General features: G+C 39.2%; 1 pseudogene; it reads left to right on the forward strand.

Moving 5' to 3' along the window:
- LOC100658124 (cadherin-3-like) overlaps positions 1-20,271 on the forward strand; it is a 49,511-nt pseudogene that overhangs the window by 10,983 nt on the left and 18,257 nt on the right.

Here is a 20,271-nt window from a genome sequence, read left to right on the forward strand (position 1 = left end):
GCAAACACGGGGTGCAGCCCCAGCCCCTGAACGGACCTCGAGGGAAGCCCAGCCAGTGTACACAGGTGGCGCAGCGATGCGGCTGACAGGAGGAGAAGTCACCGGGAGGCAGAGACTGGTTTTGGAGCCGGAAGTGCAGGGTCCCAGCCGGGGAACCTTGACGCTGGGCTTTGGACTGGGAGCGGAAGAACTAACCGTGGCTTCTGAGACAGCACAAGCACGGGACGCGGGCCTGACCCTCGGGGACAATCTCTACCCAGCCAGTGCACACAGGCGACGCGCCCCTCGGGAATCTCAGATAAAAGAGTCACCCCAAGCAAGATAAGTAACTTTGTCTATATTCCGGGGTGCTACTCTCTCCTGTTTTGCTGAACCCTCCCCTCCCCTTCCCAGGCAGCTTCATTAACATTGGAATTTCCTGAGCCAGAGGGACTCAGCAAACATAAAGTCAAATACTATGAAAATGAGGAACACACAATTTACAAAGAAAAACATCTCAGCACAAAAAATAAGTGGAAAAATGAAATTGTCAACAACACACATAAAAAAGCATCAAAATGACAATGCTAAACACATACTTATCTATAATTACGCTGAATGTAAAAGGACTAAATGCACCAATAAAGAGACAGAGAGTTTCAGACTGAATAAAGAAACACGACCCGTCTATATGCTGCCTACAAGAGACACACCTTAGACTTAGAGATACAAACAAACTAAAACTCAAAGGATGGAAAAAAATGTATCAAGCAAACAACAAGCAAAAAAGAAGAGGAGTAGCAATATTAATTTCTGACAAAATAGACTTTAAACTTAAATCCACCACAAAGGATAAAGAAAAAAAGGACACTACATAATGATAAAAGGGACAATCGACCAGGAAGATATAACCATATTAAATATTTATGCACCCAATGACAGGGCTGCAAGATACATAAAACACATTTTAACAGAACTGAAAAATGAGATAGACACCTCCACAATTATAGTAGGAGACTTCAACACACCACTTTCGGAGATGGACAGGAAATCCAGTAAGAAGCTCAATAGAGACACGGAAGACCTAATCACTACAATCAACCAACTTGACCTCATTGACTTATACAGAACTCTCCACCCAACTGCTGCAAAGTATACTTTTTTTTCTAGCACACATGGAACATTCTCTAGAATAGACCACATATTAGGTCATAAAACAAACCTTTGCAGAATCCAAAACATCGAACTATTACAAAGCATCTTCTCAGACCACAAGGCCATAAAAGTGGAAATCAATAACAGAAAAATTAGGGAAAAGAAATCAAATACTTGGAAACTGAACAATACCCTCCTGAAAAAAGACCGGGTTATAGAAGACATCAAGGAGGGAAAAAAGAAATTCATAGAATGCAACGAGATTGAAAATACTTCCTATTAAAACCTCTGGGACACAGCAAAAGCAGTGCTCAGAGGCCAATTTATATCGATAAATGCACACATACAAAAAGAAGAAAGAGCCAAAATCAGAGAACTGTCCCTACACCTTGAACAAATAGAAAGTGAGCAACAAAAGAATCCATCAGGCACCAGAAGAAAACAAATAATAAAAATTAGAGCTGAATTAAATGAATTAGAGAACAGAAAAACAATGGAAAGAACTAACAAAGCCAAAAGCATGTTCTTTGAAAAAATTAACAAAATTGATAAACCATTGACCAGACTGACTAAAGAAATACAGGAAAGGAAACAAATAACCCGAATAAGAAACGAGATGGGCCACATCACAACAGACCCAAATGAAATTAAAAGAACCATATCAGATTATTACAAAAAATTATACTCTAACAAATTTGCAAACCTAGAAGAAATAGATGAATTCCTGGAAAAACGCTACCTACCTAAACTAACGCATTCAGAAGTAGAACAACTAAATAGACCCATAACAAAAAAAGAGATTGAAACGGTAATCCAAAAACTCCCAACTAAAAAAAGCCCTGGCCCAGATGGCTTTACTGCAGAGTTCTACCAAACTTTCAGAGAAGAGTTAACACCACTACTACTAAAGGTATTTCAAAGCATAGAAAATGACGGATTACTACGTAACTCATTCTATGAAGCCACTGTATTCCTGATACCAAAACCAGGTAAAGACATCACAAAAAAAGAAAATTATAGACCTATATCCCTCATGAACATAGATGCAAAAATCCTCAATAAAATTCTAGCCAATAGAATTCAATAACATATCAAAAAAATAATCCACCATGACCAAGTGGGATTTATACCAGGTATGCAAGGTTGGTTTAATATTAGAAAAACCATTAATGAAATCCACCATATAAATAAAACAAAAGACAAAAACCACATGATCTTATCAATTGATGCAGAAAAGGCATTTGACAAAGTCCAACACCCATTCATGATAAAAACTCTCACCAAAATTGGAATTGAAGGAAAATTCCTCAACATAATAAAGGGCATCTATACAAAGCCAACAGCCAACATTACTCCACATGGAGAGAGCCTGAAAGCATTTCCTTTGTTAACGGGAACCAGACAAGGATGTCCTTTATCACCGCTCTTATTCAACATTGTGCTAGAGGTCCTAGCCAGAGCAATTATGACAGACAAAGAAATAAAGGGCATCTGGATTGGCAAGGAGGAAGTAAAATTATCTCCATTTGCAGATGACATGATCTTATACACAGAAAACCCTAAGGAATCCTCCAGAAAACTACTGATACTAATAGAAGAGTTTGGCAGAGTCTCAGGTTATAAGATAAACATACAAAAATCACTTGGATTCCTCTACATCAACAAAAAGAACATCGAAGAGGAAATTACCAAATCAATACTATTCACAGTAGCCCCCAAGAAGATAAAATACTTAGGAATAAATCTTACCAAGGATGTAAAAGACCTATACAAAGAAAACTACAAAGTACCGCTACAAGAAACTAAAAGGAGCCTCCTTAAGTGGAAAAACATACCTTGCTCATGGATAGGAAGACTTAACATAATAAAAATGTCTATTCTACCATAAGCCATCTGTACATACAATGCACTTCCGATCCAAATTCCAATGTCATTTTTTAATGTGATGGTGAAACAAATCACCGACTTCATATGGAAGGGAAAGAAGCCCCAGATAAGTAAAGCATTACTGAAAAAGAAGAAGAAAGTGGGAGGCCTCACTCTACCTGATTTTAGAACATATTATACAGCCACAGTAGTCAAAACAGCCTGGTAATGGTACAACAACAGGCACATAGACCAACGGAACAGAATTGAGAACCCAGATATAAATCAACCACATATGAGCAGCTGATATTTGACAAATGCCCAGTGTCAGTTAATTGGGGAAAAGACAGTCTTTTTAACAAATGGTGCTGGCATAACTGGATATCCATTTGCAAAAAAATGAAACAGGACCCATACCTCACACCATGCACAAAAACTAACTCCAAGTGGATCAAAGACCTAAGCATAATGACTAAAACGATAAAGATCATGGAAGAAAAAACAGGGTCAACGTTAGCAGCCTTAATACAAGGCATAAACAGAATACAGAAGATTACCAAAAATGACAAAGAGAAACCAGATAACCGGGAGCTCCTCAAAATCAAACACCTATGCTCATTTAAAGACTTCACCAAAAGATTAAAAAGACCACCTACAGACTGGGAAAGAATTTTCAGCTATGACTTCTCTGACCAGCGCCTGATCTCTAAAATCTATATGATTCTGTCAAAACTCAACCACAAAAAGACAAACAACCCAATCAAGAAGTGGGCAAAGGATATGAACACGCACTTCACTAAAGAAGATATTCAGGCAGCTAACTGATACATGAGAAAATGTTCTCGATCATTAGCCATTAGAGAAATGCAAATTAAAACTACGATGAGATTCCATCTCACTCCAACAAGGCTGGCATTAATCCAAAAAACACAAAATAATAAATGTTGGAGAGGCGGCGGAGAGATTGGAACTCTTATACACTGCTGGTGGGAATGTCAAATGATACAACTACTTTGGAAATCTATCTGGCGTTATCTTAAACAGTTAGAAATAGAACTACCATACAACCCAGAAATCCCACTCCTCGGAATATACCCGAGAGAAATAAGAGCCTTCACACAAACAGATATATGCACACCCATGTTTATTGCAGCTGTGTTTACAACAGCAAAAAGCTGGAAGCAACCTATGTGTCCATCAACGGATGAATGGTTAAATAAATTGTGGTATATTCACACAATGGAATACTACACATCCATAAAGAACAGTGAGGAATCTGTGAAACATTTCTTAACACGGAGGAACCTGGAAGGCATTACGCTGAGCGAAATTCGTCAGAGGGAAAAGGACAAATATTGTATAAGACCACTATTATAAGATTTTGAGAAATAGTATAAACTGAAAAGAACACATACTTTTGTGGTTACGAGGAGGGGGAGGGAGCGAGGGTGGGAAAGGGGTTTTTTACTGATTAGTTAGTAGATAAGAACTACTTTAGGTGAAGGGAAGGACAATACTCAATACATGGAAGGTCAGCTCAACTGGACTGGACAAAAGCAAAGAAGTTTCCTGGATAAACTGAATGCTTCAAAGGTCAGCAGAGCAAGGGCGGGGGTTTGGGGACTATGGTTTAAGGGGACTTCTAAGCCAATTGGCAAAATAATTCTATTATGAAAACATTCTGCATCCCACTTTGAAATGTGGCGTCTGGGGTCTTAAATGCTAACAAGCGGCCATCTAAGATGCATCAATTGGTCTCAACCCACCTGGAGCAAAGGAGAATGAAGAACACCAAGGTCTCACGATAACTATGAGCCCAAGAGACAGAAAGGGCCACATGAACTAGAGACTTACATCATCCTGAGACCAGAAGAACTAGTTGGTGCCCGGTCACAACCAATGACTGCCCTGACAGGGAGCACAACAGAGAACTCCTGAGGGAGCAAGAGATCAGTGGGATGCAGGCCCCAAATTCTCACAAAAAGACCATACTTAATGGTCTGACTGAGACTAGAGGAATCCCGGCGGTCATGGTCCCCAAACCTTCTGTTGGCCCAGGACAGGAACCATTCCCGAAGACAATTCATCAGACATGAAAGGGACTGGGCAGTGGGTAGGAGAGAGATGCTGATGAAGAGTGAGCTACTTGTATCAGGTGGACACTTGAGACTGTGTTGGCATCTCCTGTCTGGAGGGGGGATGGGAGGATAGAGAGAGTTGGAAGCTGGCAAAATTGTCACGAAAGGAGAGACTGGAAGGGCTGACTCATTAGGGGAAGAGGCAGTGGGACTATGGAGTAAGGTGTATATAAACTTACATGTGACAGACTGACTTGATTTGTAAACATTCACTTGAAGATCAATAAAAATTAAAAAAAATTTGAGTTACATACAATGATTCATAATAAAGAACTCACACACTATTTTGTGACACTCATGAAAAAAAAAAGATATAAAAAAGAGAATCATGCAGAGAGACATGGGGACCTCATACCACCAAGAAAGCAATGCTGGAAGCAGAGCATGTCCTTTGGACCCGAGGTTCCTAAGCAGAGGAGCTCCTATGCCATGTGAAGTTTGATGACAAGGACCTTCCTCCAGAGACAACAGACAGAGAAAGCCTTCCCCTGGAGCTGGCACCCTGAGTATGGACTTCTATTCTACTAGAATGTGAGAGAATAAACGTTTGTTCATTAAAACCAAAAAAAAAAAGGGCATGGTACTCACAGGTAATATCCTTTTTTTAAATTTACTTTTTATTTATTGTGCTTTAAGCGAAGGTTTACAAATCAAGTCAGTCTCTCATACAAAAAACTTATGCACGCCTTGCTATGTACTCCTAGCTGCTCTCTCCCTAATGAGACAGCACACTCCCTCTCGCCACCCTGTATGCCTTGAGTCCATTTAACCAACTCCTGTCCTCCTCTGCCTTCTCATTTTGCCTGCAAACAGAAGCTGCCCACATAGTCTCATGTGTCTACTTTAGCCAAGAAGCTCACTCCTCACCAGTATCATTTTCTGTCTCATAGTCCAGTCAAATCCCTGTCCGTAGGATTGATTTTGGAAACCCCGGTGGCGTAGTGGTTAAGTGCTACAGCTGCTAACCAAAAGGTCAGCAGTTCAAATCCACCAGGTGCTCCTCAGAAACTCTATGGGGCAGTTCTTCTCTGTCCTATAGGGTCGCTATGAGTCGGAATCGACTCGACGGCAATGGGTTTGGTTTTTCTTCTTTTGGTTTTAGAATTGTCTTTGGGAATGTTTCCAGTATTGAGCTAACAGAGGGTCCAGGAATCCCTCTAGTCTCAAACCATTAAGCCCGGTCTTTTTATGAAAATTTGAGGTCCATATCCCACTGTTCTCCTGCTCCATCAGGAATTCTCTGTTGTGTTCCCTGTCAGTCATCATTTGTAGCCGGACACCATGTAGTTCTTCCAGTTTCTGATGGAGTCTCTGGTTTATGTGGCCCTTTCTGTCTCTTGAGCTCATATTTACCTTGTGTCTTTGGTGTTCTTCAGTCTCCTTTGCTCCAGGTGGGTTGAGACCAATTGATGCATCTTAGATGGCCACTTGCTGGCATTTAAGACCCCACACACCACTTACCAAAGTGGGACACAGAATGTTTTCTTAATGCATTTTGTTATGCCAATTGACCTAGATGTCCCCTGAAACCATGGACCCCAGGTCCCTGTCCCTGCTACTCTGGCCTTCGAAGTGTTCAGTTGGTAATATCCTTTGTTTTGTATGCTGCTCTGTTATTCACTAAAAGGTGGTCTCAGGATAGTTTCCGTTCAAGGTTTAAAGAATCTCTCTGGGTAATAGACTCAGGGAGTTCTCTGGTCTCAACTGGTCCAGCAAGTCTGGACTTTTTAAGAATTAGAGTTCTGTCCCACATTTTTTCTGCCATTCTAACAGGTCCATGTATTGTGGCCCTGTTCAGAATGGTCAATAGTGGTAGCTGGGCACCATCTCATTCTTCTGGCCTCAGGGTAGATGAAGCCATGGCTCGTGTAGGCTTTTATCTCTGTGGACTTATTTCTTCTCTGAGGCTTTGGTTTCCTTCTTTCTCTTTTGCTCCTGACAGGTTGTTTCTTAGATGGCTGCATGCAAGATTTTAAGACCCAGATGCTACTCAGCTCACTAGGATGCAGAACGTGAACTTTGTGAACTATATTATGCCAATTGCCTGAGTTGTCCTATGAGACTAAGGTCCTATCCCAGAAAACCAATCTCTTAAGGTGTTTGGTTATGTCTGAGAGGTATCTGTAATTATGTCCTTTATGACTATATATGCCCGCACACACATATATACACATATATAATTACTTCTATCTGTGCACGTGGTAGGTATGTACCTGTACCTACCTGTCTTGGTTATCTAGTGCTACTGTACACATATACCACAAACGGATGGCTTTAACAAAGATAAATTTATTCCTCACAGTAAAGTAGACTAAAAGTCCAAATTTAGGGCATCAGCTCCAGGAGAAGGCTTTCTCTCTCTGTCAGGACTTTCATCATTGTTCCCCTAGACTAGGAGCTTCTTCGTCCAGGGACCCCGGGTCCAAAGGATGCTCTCTGCTCACAGCACTGTTTTCTTGGTGGTATGAGGTCCCAAACTCTCTGTTCCCTTCCCTTTCCTTTTCATCTCTTGAGAGATAAAAGGTGGTGCAGACCACACCCCAGGGAAACTCCCTTTACATTGGAATAGGGATGTGACCTGGGTAAGGGCGATGTTATAGTCTCACCCTAATCCTTTTAACATAAAATTACAATGACAAAATGGAGGACAACCACACAATGCTGGAAATCATAGCCCAGCCAAATTGATACACACATTTATGGGGGAACATAATTCAATCCATGATACTACCTGTACACCTATAGGCCTATACAAGTACGTACATGACAATTTTTAGTCATTGTTAGTGTCATTGCTAAATTATAGATGCCAAAATTATTTAGTACAAATATCCTTTTCTCTTGAGCGCCTCTTAGTGACATTATTTACGTTGGTCAAGCTGTGGTCACTACACCTACGTTCAGTGCTACTTTTCCCATCTCCAAAAATAACAAGTATCTACTAAGGCATGATCCCTCTCCCCCCTTCCCTGGTGAACATCAGTGAACATTGATCTCTGTATATATATCTCTTCTTGTCTTCTTATATAAATGGGATCATACAATATTTGTCCTTATGTAATTGACTTATTTCACTTAGCATTATGTCCTACAGGTTCATCCATGTTACAATATGCTTTGCGGACTCATCGTTGTTCTTTACGGTTGCATAGTATTCCATAGTATATATGTACCACGTTTTGCTTATCCATTCATCTGCCGATGGGCATTTAGGTTGTTTCCTTTTTTTTTTTTTTGGTATTGTGAACAATGCTGCAATGAACATCTGCGTGCATGTATCTGTCTGAGTCTCTTTAATTAGATCTGTAGGGTATATACCTAGGAGTGGGATTGCTGAATCATGAGGTATTTCTAATTTTTTGAGACAGCACCATACCATTTTCTGTAGTGATTATATCATTTTACAGTCCCACCAGCAATGCGTAAGTGTTCCAATCTTCCCATACCCTCTCTAGCATTTGTTATCTTTTTTTTTTTAATTAGTGCCATATTAGCTGGGGTGAGATGGTACCTCATTGTAGTTTTGATTTGCATCTTTTTAACAGTTAATGATAGTGAGCATCTTTTCACGTGCGTGTTGGCTGCTTGAATGTCTTCTTTGTGAAGTGTCTATTTATGTCCTTTGCCCATTTTATAATTGGGTTGTTTATCTTTTTGTTGTTGTCTACAAATTTTAGAGATTAGGCCCTTATCAGACATGTTGTTTCCAAAGATATTCCCAGTTTGTAGGTTGTCTTTTTACTCTTCTTGATAAAATCTTCAAATGAGCATGTGTTTAATTTTTATGAGGTCCCAGTTATCTATTTTGTCTTCTGATATTCATGCTTTTGTAGTTTGTTTGTTAGACTGTTTTTATAGAAGATTAGTTTCCATTGTTTTCTTCAAGGAACTTTATAGTTTAAGGTTTAACATTGATCTTTGATCAACCCATTTTGAGTTATTTTTAGTGTTTGGTATGAAGTATGGGTCTTGTTTCATTTTTCTGTAAGTGGATATCCGGTTTTACCAGCACCATTTATTAAGGAGTCTGTTTCTTCCCCACTGAATGCACTTTGACCCCTTGTCAAAAATCAGTTGTCCACAAGTGGATGGATTTATTTCGTGTTCTCAACTCTATTCCATTGATCCATGTGTCTATCATTGAACCAATACTAGGCTGTTTTGATTAAAGTAGCTGTATAGAATGTTTTGATAATAGGGAGTGTGAGGTCACCTACTTTGTTCTTTTTCTTCAATATTACTTTGACTATACAGGGTCTCTTTCCTTTCCAGATAAAGTTGGTCCTAAGTTTTTCCATTTCAGTAAAGAATGCTGTTGAGATTTTTATCTGAATTGCATTCTACCTATAGATTGCTTTAGGTAGAATTGACGTTTTTGCTATATTAAGGCTTCCAAACCAGGAGCATGGGATGTCTTTCTATTTATATAGGTCTCTTTTGGTCTCTCGTTCTAGTGTTTTGTAATTTTCACTGTATAAGTCTTTTATGTCCCTGGTTAGGTTAATTCTTAGGTATTTTATCATTTTGGCTATTGTAAATGACATTACTTTCTTGATTTTCTCTTTGGAGTACTCTTTGTTAGTGTAAAAGAATCCAACTTATTTTTCTGTATTGATCTTGGACCCTGCAACATGGCTGAATTCTTCGATTATTTCTAGCAGTTTTCTTGTGCAATCTTAGGGTTTTGTATGTATAGGATCGTGATCAGGTCATCTGTGAATACAGATACTTTTACTTATTCCTTTCTGATTTGGATACCTTTTATTTCTTTTTTCAAGTAATGCTAGAGATTTATTGGTTGATCATACAATTCTTGAATTGGGCAACACACAGCATAAAACTGAGTGTTCCAAACAAATGGGCAGTATTTGTTTTTATAATCTGAGGAATAAAGAAAGTCAGGCAAGTCCAGGCAGTTTCGATCAGTCTTTCAGATATTCATCAAAATGTCCCTTGAAGTTCTTTCTTCTTTAGAAATGTCAGTTTTGCTAAGAAGACAGATGATGCAGGGCTCCAAGGGGTCAATGCCTGCTGACTCAGGTTTCCAGGTGGCTAGATGCCTGTATGTCTGGAATGTAGGGGCTAACGACACAGGAACAAGTTAGTTATTTCCTCTAAAGTTTACTTTATTTATTATCTTAAACTTTTGCCCTGTGAAACCAGGCACTGGTGATATTCTCTGAGCTTCACATAAGTGTCTCCATTTTGTTTTTAGTTTCTACATTGGCCACTAGTGCCGATGTAGTTGTTCCATTCAGACTATTTTTGTTTGTTTCCTAGGACTGCCACAACAAATTATCACAAACATGATTGTTTAAGACAACAGAAATTTACTCTCTCAGAGTTCTACAGGCTGGAAGGCTGAAATTAAGACATCAGCAGGGACACACTCCTGCCCAGGATGGGCTCTAGGGTAGAATTCTTCTGTGCCTTTTCCAGCTTCTGGTGTCTCCTGGCATTCCTTGGTTTGTGAGAACATAACTCTAATCTCTGCCTTTATCTTCACATGACCTTCTTCCCTGGATCTCTGTGTCTTCTCATTTTCTGTCTCTTATATGGACAACCATCATCAGATTTAGGGCTCATTCTAATTCAGGATGATCTCATCTTAAAATTCTTAATGTAATTACATCTGCAAAAACCCTTATTACAATTAAGGTCACATTCTGAGGTTTGGAGTAGACATATCTTTTGGGGGGACACAATTCAATTCACTACACTATTCATAGAGGCTAACCCTTCAGTCACTTCAACCTTGGCATAAGCTCCTCAAATGAACAACAACTGAGCACTATCGTACCCATAAGCCTATTGCCATTGAGTTGATTCCAACTCATAGTAAGCCTATAGGACAGAGTAGAACTTCTCCATAGGGTTTCCATGAAGAGATTCCTGGATTTAAACTGTTGACCTTTCGGTTCGCAGCCAAGCTCTTAACCACTGTTCCACCAGGGCTCTGAGCAGTATCATAACATCAAGCAATACATCAAAAGCCAAGGAAAAACACTCAAATCATTTGACTTTTTTTCTAACACTTGATTGTGCTTTAGGTGATCATTTACATAGCAAGTTAGTTTTCCAATCAGTAATTCATACACAAATTGTTCTGTGACATTGGCTGCAACCCTCCCAATGTGTCAGCACTCTCCGTATTTCCTACCTGGGTTCCCCATTTCCGTTCATCAGTTTCCCTGTGCCTCCCTGTCTTCTCTTCTTTGGTTTTGGGCAAAGGTTCCCCTTTTCTTCTCAATAGTTGATTGTTCTAAGGAACACATTCTTCTCAGGTGTTATTGTTTATTTTATAGTCCCATCTATTATTTGGCTAAAAGGTGGCCTCTGGGAGTGTCTTCAGTTAGAAAGTTGTCTTAGGGGAGTAGTCTTGGGGGTTCCTCTAGTCTCTTTTGGACCAGTAAGTCTTGTCTTTTTTAAAATTTATTTATTTGAATTTTGTTCTACATTTTTTACCCGTTTGAACTGGGACCTTCTATTGTGAACCTGGTCAGAGTGGTTGGTAGTAAAAACCAGGCACCATCTAGTACTTCGGGTCTCAGGATAGAGGAGACTGTGCTTCATGTGGGCCATTAGTCCTTTGGACTAATTGCTTCCTTGAGTCTTCACTTTTCTTCATTCTCTTTTGCTCTAGGCAGGAGGAGACCAATAGACCAATGGTTGCTTCTTAGATGGCTGCTCGCAAGCCTTTAAGACTCATCAGACTTGGGTGCAGAATATTGTCTTCACTGTGTTTCACCAATTGACCTAGGTGTCCCCCAAGATCATGGTCCATAGCCTTCATGTCCAGTAGTTCAGTTCAGATGTCTAAGTAGTTTCTATAGCTGTGCCCCCAAGTACTCTATTATGTATATGAGTATACTTGCAGCATTTACAAATATGTATGTAGAAATATACACACATGCATATAAATATAAATATATATTTATATACACACACACACAAATGCACGGGTGTGCTCTCTCACCTATTTAGCATACATATTTACCTATGTATATACAAATTCAAATTGTTGCTTATTACTACTGTTGTTGCAGGATTTTATATATTATAGCATTTACCATAGCTGTCTGAAATTTATGCTTCTTTATCTCTCAGTGTCTTGCTTTGCCTTGGTCACGTTATACTGACTTCCCCCATGTTGCATATTGCCTTTCCCTTCACCAGAACTAACACTTATCATGATCATGTCATCTGACAATAGAGATAGTTTTACTCATTCCTTCCCGATTTAGTTAACTTTTATTTCTCTTTCTTACCTTGTTGCTCTGGCTAGGACTTTGAGAACAATATTGAATAAAAGTGGCGATAATGGGCATCCTTGCCTTTTTCCCATTCTCAAGGGGAAGGCTCTCAGTCTTTCTCCATTGAGAATAATATTGGTTGTTGGTTTTGCATATATGCCCTTAGTTATATTGAGAAATGTCCCTTTTATCCTTATTTTGGTTTTTATCAGGAAGGGTGTTGGATTTTATCATATGTCTTTTCTGCATCAATTGATACGATCATATGGTTCTTTTCCTTAGTTTTATTTATGTGGTACATTACATTGATAGATTTTCTAATATTGAACCACCTTTGCAATCCTGGTTTAAATCCCACTTGATCATGGTGTATTATTATTTTTTTAATATATTGTTGAATTTTGTTGAAAAATTTTACTTCAATATTCATGGGGGATATTGGTCTGCAGTTTTCTTCTTTTGTGATGATTTTGCCTGGCTTTGTTATCAGGATGATCCTGGTTTCATAGAATAAGTTAGGGAGTATTCTTTCCTCTTCTATGATTTTGCAGAATTTGAGTAAAATCGGCATCAACCCTTCTCTGAATGTTTGGTAAAACCCCCCAGTGAAGCCATCTGGTCCTGGGCTTTTTGTTGTTGTTGGCAGTTTTTTTTATGACATCTTCAATCTCTTCTTTCGTTATGGTTCCGTTTAGATTTTTCTACCTCTGTTTGTGTAAGTTAAGGTAGTTAGTGTGTTTCTAGGAGTTTGTCCATTTCATCTAGACTTTCAATTTTGTGGGAGTACCATTTATCATAGTATTCTGTTATGTTTCTCTTTATCTCATTTGTATTTGTTGTAATGTCTCCTATTTCATTTCTTATTTTGCCTCTTCTGTTTTTTTTGTTTGTTTGTTTTTTCTTTTGTCTGTTTAGCCAGTCATTTGTCTATTTTACTGATCCTTTTAAGGAGCCAACTACTGATTTTGTTGATTTTTTTTCCTGTTGTTTTTCGGTTTTTGATTTTGTTTATTTCTGTTCTGATCTTTATTATTTCCTTACTTCTGGTAGCTTTGGCCTTCTTTTGCTCTGGCTTTTCTACTTGTTCAAGTTGTCATTTTAAGCTATTGATATTGGATCTTTTTTTTATGTAGGCAATTATTTCTTCTTTTATTACTGTACTTTAGGTGAAGGTTTACAGAACAAACTGTTGTTGTTGTTAGGTGCCCTCGAGTCGGTTCCAACTCATAGCAACCCTATGCACAACAGAACGAAACACTGCCTGGTCCTGAGCCATCCTTACAATTGTTATGCTTGAGCTCATTGTTGCAGCCACTGTGTCAATCCACATCGTTGAGGGTCTTCCTCTTTTCTGCTGACCCTGTACTCTGCCAAGCATGATGTCTTTCTCCAGGGACTGATCCCTCCTGACAACATGTCCAAAGGATGTAAGATGCAGTTTTGCCATCCTTTCCTCTAACGAACATTCTGGCTGTACTTTTTCTAAGACAGATTTGTTTGTTCTTTTGGCAGTCCATGGTGTATTCAATACTCTTCACCAACGCCACAATTCAAAGGCATCAACTCTTCTTCAATATTCCTTATTCATTGCTCAGCTTTCACATGCATATGATGCGACTGAAAATACCATAGCTTGGGTCAGGCTCACCTTAGTCTTCAGGGTGACATCTTTGCTCTTCAACACTTTTAAGAGGTCCTTTGCAGCAGATTCACCCAATGCGATGTGTCTTTTGATTTCTTGACTGCTGCTTCCATGGCTGTTGATTGTGGATCCAAGTAAAATGAAATCCTTGACAACTTCAATCTTTTTTCCATTTATCATGATGTTGCTCATTGGTCCAGTTGTGAGGATTCTTGTTTTCTTTTTTTTTTTATGTTGAGGTGTAATCCATACTGAAGGCTGTGGTCTATGATCTTCATTAGTAAGTGCTGCAAGTCCTCTTCACTTTCAGCAAGCAAGGTTGTGCCATCTGCATAACGAAGGTTGTTAATGAGTCTTCCTCCAATCCCGATGCCCTGTTCTTCTTCATATAGTCCAGCTTCTCGTATTATTTGTTCAGCATACAGATTAAATAGGTACGGTGAAAGAATACAACCCTGATGCACACCTTTCCTGACTTTAAACCAATCATATCCCCTTGTTCTGTCCGAACAACTGCCTCTTGATCTATGTAAAGTTTCCTCATGAGCACAATTAAGTGTTCTGGAATTCCCATTCTTCGCAGTGTTGTCCATAGTTTGTTATGATCCACACAGTCAAATGTCTTTGCATAGTCAATAAAAGACAGGTAAACATCCTTCGTTATTCTCTGCTTTCAGCCAGGATCCATCTGACATCAGCAATGATGTCCCAAGGTTCCACGTCCTCTTCTGAAACCAGCCTGAATTTCTGGCAGTTCCCTGTCGATAAACTGTTGCAGCCGAACAAACTAGCTTCTTGTTAAAAAGTACACATATTGTTTTATGATATTGGTTACCATCCCACGACATGTTATCACTCTCCCCTTCTCAACCTTGGGTTCCCTGTTACCAGCTTTCCTGTCCCCTCCTGCCTTCTAGTTCTTGTGTGCAATTATTTCTATATATCTCCCTCTGAGTATTGCTTTCGTTGTGTCCCAAAAGTTTTGACATGTGTTTTCATTTTTTTTGATTCTGCTTTTTAATTTCTCTTTTGATTTCTTCTATGACCCCATAGTTTTTAGTAGTGTATTATTTTGTTTCCATGTAGTTATTTTTTTTCCTCATTCTTCCTGTTGTTGATTTCTAGCTTTATACCATTATGATCAGAGAAGATGCTTTATGATTTCAGTCTTTTCAAATTTGTTGAGACTTGTTTTGTGACCTAGCATATGGTCTATTCTGGAAAATGATCCATTTGCACTGGAGAAAAATGCTTATTGTTCTGCTGTTGGGTAGAGTGTTCTTTATATGTCCATTAGGTCAAACGGGCTTATGGCTTTATTTAAGTCCTCAATGTCCTCACTGATCTTTTTAGATGTCCTGTCTAGAATTGAGAGTGGTGTGCTGAAGTCCCCAACTATTATTGTGGTGTTGTCTATTTCTCTTTTTATATTAGTCAATATCTGATTCATGTGTTTTAGAGCATTGATGTTGGATGCATATGTATTTATAAATGTTACGTCTTCTTGATGGATTGACCCTTTTATTATTATGTAATGTCCTTCTTCATTGCTTGTAATAGATTTTGATTTAAAGCCTTTTTTGTCTGATATCAGTATAGCCACCCTTGCTCTTTTTTGGTTACTGACTGCATGGAAAAAATTTTTTTTCCATCCTTTTGTTTTCAGTCTGTTTGTTTCCTTATGTCTAAGGTGTTTTTCTTATAGGCAGCAAAACAATGGATCATTTTTTAAAATTCATTTTGTTACTCTGTCTTTTGCAAGGAAAGTTTAGACCATTTACATTTAAATTTATTACTTAAATAAAGTACCCACTTCATTCATTTTGTTATTTGCTCTTTGAGCGTCTTACATCTTCTCTGTTGTTTTATTCTTTTTTTTTTTTTGTTACTTTTTGTGTTTGGTCGCTTTTTTATGATGATTCTTTATGATTTCTTCTTTCTTTTGTGTATTTTTTATAGATGTTTTCTTACTGGTTACTACAGATATTACATTACATAACTTGCATTTGCAACAACACTTAACAAACAAACAAATAACATACAACATTAACATACTAAGAGACTATTCCTGTTTTGCTCCTCTCTCCCTTTTTCCTGAGGGTGAGTCTCCATTGGCATCATTGTACATCCTATATCTGATAGGTTTACTATGTACTTCTTTCTTACACACTTGATGCTGTAGAGCTTGTACAAGTTAGCTAATAAGTTTATTCCCTGAAAATATTATATACTTGGTCCTTATATTTGCCCATGAAATTGCTTTTTTTTGGGGGGGGGGGGAGATTGCTCTCTTTCTTTTAAAATTTCCTTGTGTAGATTGGAGTATTTGTTTAATGTTCTTTCTTTTCCCTTTGGAGAACCCCTTAAGTAATACCTTCAGAGCTGGTCTGGTAATGACAAGTTCCCAGAGCTTTTGTTTATTTGGGAATGTCTTAATTTCCCCTCATTTTGAATGACAGCTTTGTTCAATAAAGAATTATTGGTTGACAACTGTTTTCCTTGACTATTTTATGTATGTCAGTCCATTGTTTTCTGGCCTCCAGGGTTTCTGGGGGAGAAATCCACAGTAATTGTTATAAAGACACTTGCTATGTTATATAGTGCTTTTCTCTTTCGGCTTTCAGATTCTCTGCTTGTCTTTGGTTTTCAGAAATTTTATTAGGATGCTATCCAGGGTGGATCTTTTTGTATTTCTTCTTATTGAAGTTCATGTAGTTTCTTGTATTTGCAAGCTTGGTTTCCTGTTCATGTCTACGAAATTCTCTAAGATTATCTCTTGGAAAAAAATTTTTTTTCAGTTATTATCATGAGGCTCTGAAATTCCAACAATTCTAACGTCAGATTTCTTAATTGAGTCCCATATTTCCATTTGGTTTTGTTCAGATCCTTTGTTTTCTTTCTCTTGTTTCTTCTGGGACTTGATAAGTTCAGTTACTCTGTCTTCTAGTTTACTCATTCTACCTTTTGCCCATTTGAATGTATTGTTGAATGCTTTTCTTACATTTTCTAAATAAGTTATTTTTATTCTTCATTTACAGTAATTCTCTCTTTTTTTAGGTAATGTTTTCAATTTCTTTATTCTGTTTCTCATTTTGTCCCTCAATTTGTTTCCCGATCTCCATTAGTTTGTTTTCTGTTTTTTTTTTTTTTTAAACATATTTAATACCTTTGTCTTGAAGCCTTCTATTTTTATTATCCTGGTCTTCATTGGAGAAATTTCTGCTTCTTCATGTTTTTCTTTTGATTGGTCCTTCTTCTCTTGTGATTTTATGTGTTTTATTATTTTTCGTTGAACATGGGGCATTTTAATATCCTTTTGTGATAACTTGAAATTGTTTTATTTTTATGGAAATAGTTTTGTTAGGTTTACCTCCACTATCTTCTCCTAAGTACCGTTACTAAGCACTCTTGAACTTAAGGTATTTCAGCACTGAGTCAGCAGCTCTGTCTGAGACTTTATCTCTGTTATTCTTTGCCTCTAGCCTAATGCCACAGCTTTTAGTGTCTTGAAAAGTTTTAAGTCTCTGGGTACTTACTCTGGCTGGTTCTCCCTAGGGTGGCTGACTTTACTGGTGTGTGAGGGTCCCTCTATCTTCTATGAGTTTGGCTGTATCCCAAACTACACTCCTGGGGCTGGATTTCTTCCCTTCTCTCTGTGGGATTAAGGGATGATTTCCTCTGTGGTTGATTGCATATACATGAGAGTTTTCTGCTGACCATGATAGAGATGTGGAGATGGTGGGGTTCAGATGAAGGTGATGTGGCTTGGCTTTCCCAAGTTGAGAGTGGGGAGCACTTTATGATCTCCCACATGGGTGACTATGAAATGGTTCTCCCACAGTGCCCGATTGCGGGCAGGGAACAAGTTGTTTCCCACTGTGTTGTCTGTTGTATTTTTCTCACTCCGGCTGATGGATGTACTGCTCCACTTTTCAGTATCTCTGGGTCCTAGCAATCTTTGGCTTCTGGTCTTGGTGTCATTCAACAGTACCCACTTGAGACACCTTAGCCTCACTGCTCCCCCCCAAGTATGCAGCCTGTGAATATCTGCAGCTAAGTTGTGCCTCCTTAATTGGACTACACCTTCCTCAGTTTCTGGGGCCCTGGTGGTGCAGTGATTAAAGTGCTTGGCTGCAACCAAAAGGTCAGCAGTTTGAACCCACTAGGTACTTTGTGGGTGAAAGATGTGGCAGTCTGCTTCCATAAAGATTGCCTCCTTGGAAACCCTATGGTGTAGTTCTATTCTGTCCTACAGGATTAGGAATTGGAATTGACTTGATGGCAATGGGTTGGGTTTTGGGTTCTTTCAGTTTAGCACCTGTACTGCATTCTTTTTTCTAGTTGTTGCCTGTCATTTTCCCAAAATGGCTGCAATGAGTGGAGTTCTCCAGATTCCAGTGGCCAGAATCCTCCAGTATCTGGGCCAACCTCACTATTCCTCTCATCTGTATTTGAACTTACCTTAACTTTGCAGCATCTCAGTGGCCATCCAGAGGTCTGAGATCTCAGTCTCCACCTGTTTCTATTAGTTGTTCAGTGGGTTAGTTGCAGAGGGATAAATAGGAGTGACCAATCACTCTGCCATCTTGTCCCACTTCCAGAACTATGGTTTTTAGAAAGCTGAAAATAAATTGCCATGGCTGGAGAAAAGGATGGCAGGGGCCAGCCAAATACTAGGGAAGTATCAATGACCTTACAAAGACAGGTGCTGGTGGAAACGGTTCCTCCTCTTCTTTTCTCTCTGTTGTGGAGAATTACAGAGAAGTGTGAAATGGCTAGACTGCCAATAACAGAAACCCCCACAATAAAAACAGTGGCTTAAACAAGATGAAGCTTTTTTTTTTTTCCTTTTTCTTCTTACATTCTGATATGTCTAGAGGTAGTCAACACAAGATGGAAATTCATAATGTTGGGAACCTAGGTTGGAGACTTAGTGGGGCAAAGAGCTGCCTTGGGTGAGGTAGTGGAATAGCTTAGGTGGAATTGTTCCTTTTATCTTGTTGCTCTGCTGTTTTGGCTTTTGTTTTCAAGGTAATCTTGTGATGCTTCTGGAGCTATAGGCATCACCTTTGGAAGGAGGGAAGGGGTCAGAAGAACACCCCCATACTTGTAAAAACACTTCTTCCAAAATTCTCATTTGTCAGAACTTAGTTGTATGGTAACAGCTACTTTCAAGAGAGACTTGGAGAGTCTTTTTTTCTGGTAGGCCTATGCCCAGCCTAAAATTAAGATTCTGTTTTAAAGGCAGAAAGAGAGAATGGAAAAATGAGTACCAGTTAGCAGCCTCTGCCAAAAAAGTGGTACATGAGTGCAAGCTGGAGGGCAGGGAGGAACCTCTCAGAGTCCCATAAGTGGGCAGAGTTGGACTCAGAGTTGGAAAAGGAGGGCACTCAGTCATCTCATGTCCCCTCCAGGTACTTCTTTGATGAGTGTGACAACCACATATGAGGATCATGCCATCAACACCTACAATGGGGTGGCTCCTTACTCGTCCATAGCCAGTTGGATGGAGGATTAACAGCTGCAGAGGGTGGAACAGTCTCAGGATAGTTAGCTTCTGAGCTCTGAACATGCTGTGCTTTCCACTTTGACAGAACGAGAACTGGATGCCCAAAAATGTGGTGAGCCATAAGGTAGAGAGGCTGACAATGGCTGATCTGGATGTCCCCACTCAACTGGCATGGCATGCCACCTCCCACATTGTAACAGGTGATGACAGGGACCATTTTACCATCACCACCCACCCTGAGAGCAACCAGCATATCCTGATAACCAAGAAGGTGAGTCAGTTTTGGCTTTATACAACAGTAACTCCAAGGGTAGTCAGGCCTGAAGCTTCCAGGATAAGAAGGCCATGCCTGCATTAGCTGCAGGAAACATTATGTTGGGCCACCTGCCTCATTCACCAGGAAGTGCATTAGGCCAGTGGCTTCCAACATGGTCCTGCCCCTTCTTGTGTTGGGGATACCTATGTTCAAAATGAACCTTACATATGCATCCAATTCATAGAACAGGTAAGAGTTGCTGATCTTATTGAAGCAGAACCGTGGAGTCACTCCTCCCAGATCCCATTGTCCCACAGCTGCCCCAATCAGTCTTCTCACAAGGAAAGTCTCCAAACTGCAGAAGTTGTATGTTTTATTTGAATTCATGCTTATTTTGCATTCAACCCATAACACTTATCTTGGTGTTTGAATAGTAAAGTGTTTAAAATTACTTAGTAGGTAGGCATACTGTG

This window comes from Loxodonta africana, chromosome 23, assembly GCF_030014295.1.
Source record: "Loxodonta africana isolate mLoxAfr1 chromosome 23, mLoxAfr1.hap2, whole genome shotgun sequence".
NCBI lineage: Eukaryota > Metazoa > Chordata > Mammalia > Proboscidea > Elephantidae > Loxodonta > Loxodonta africana.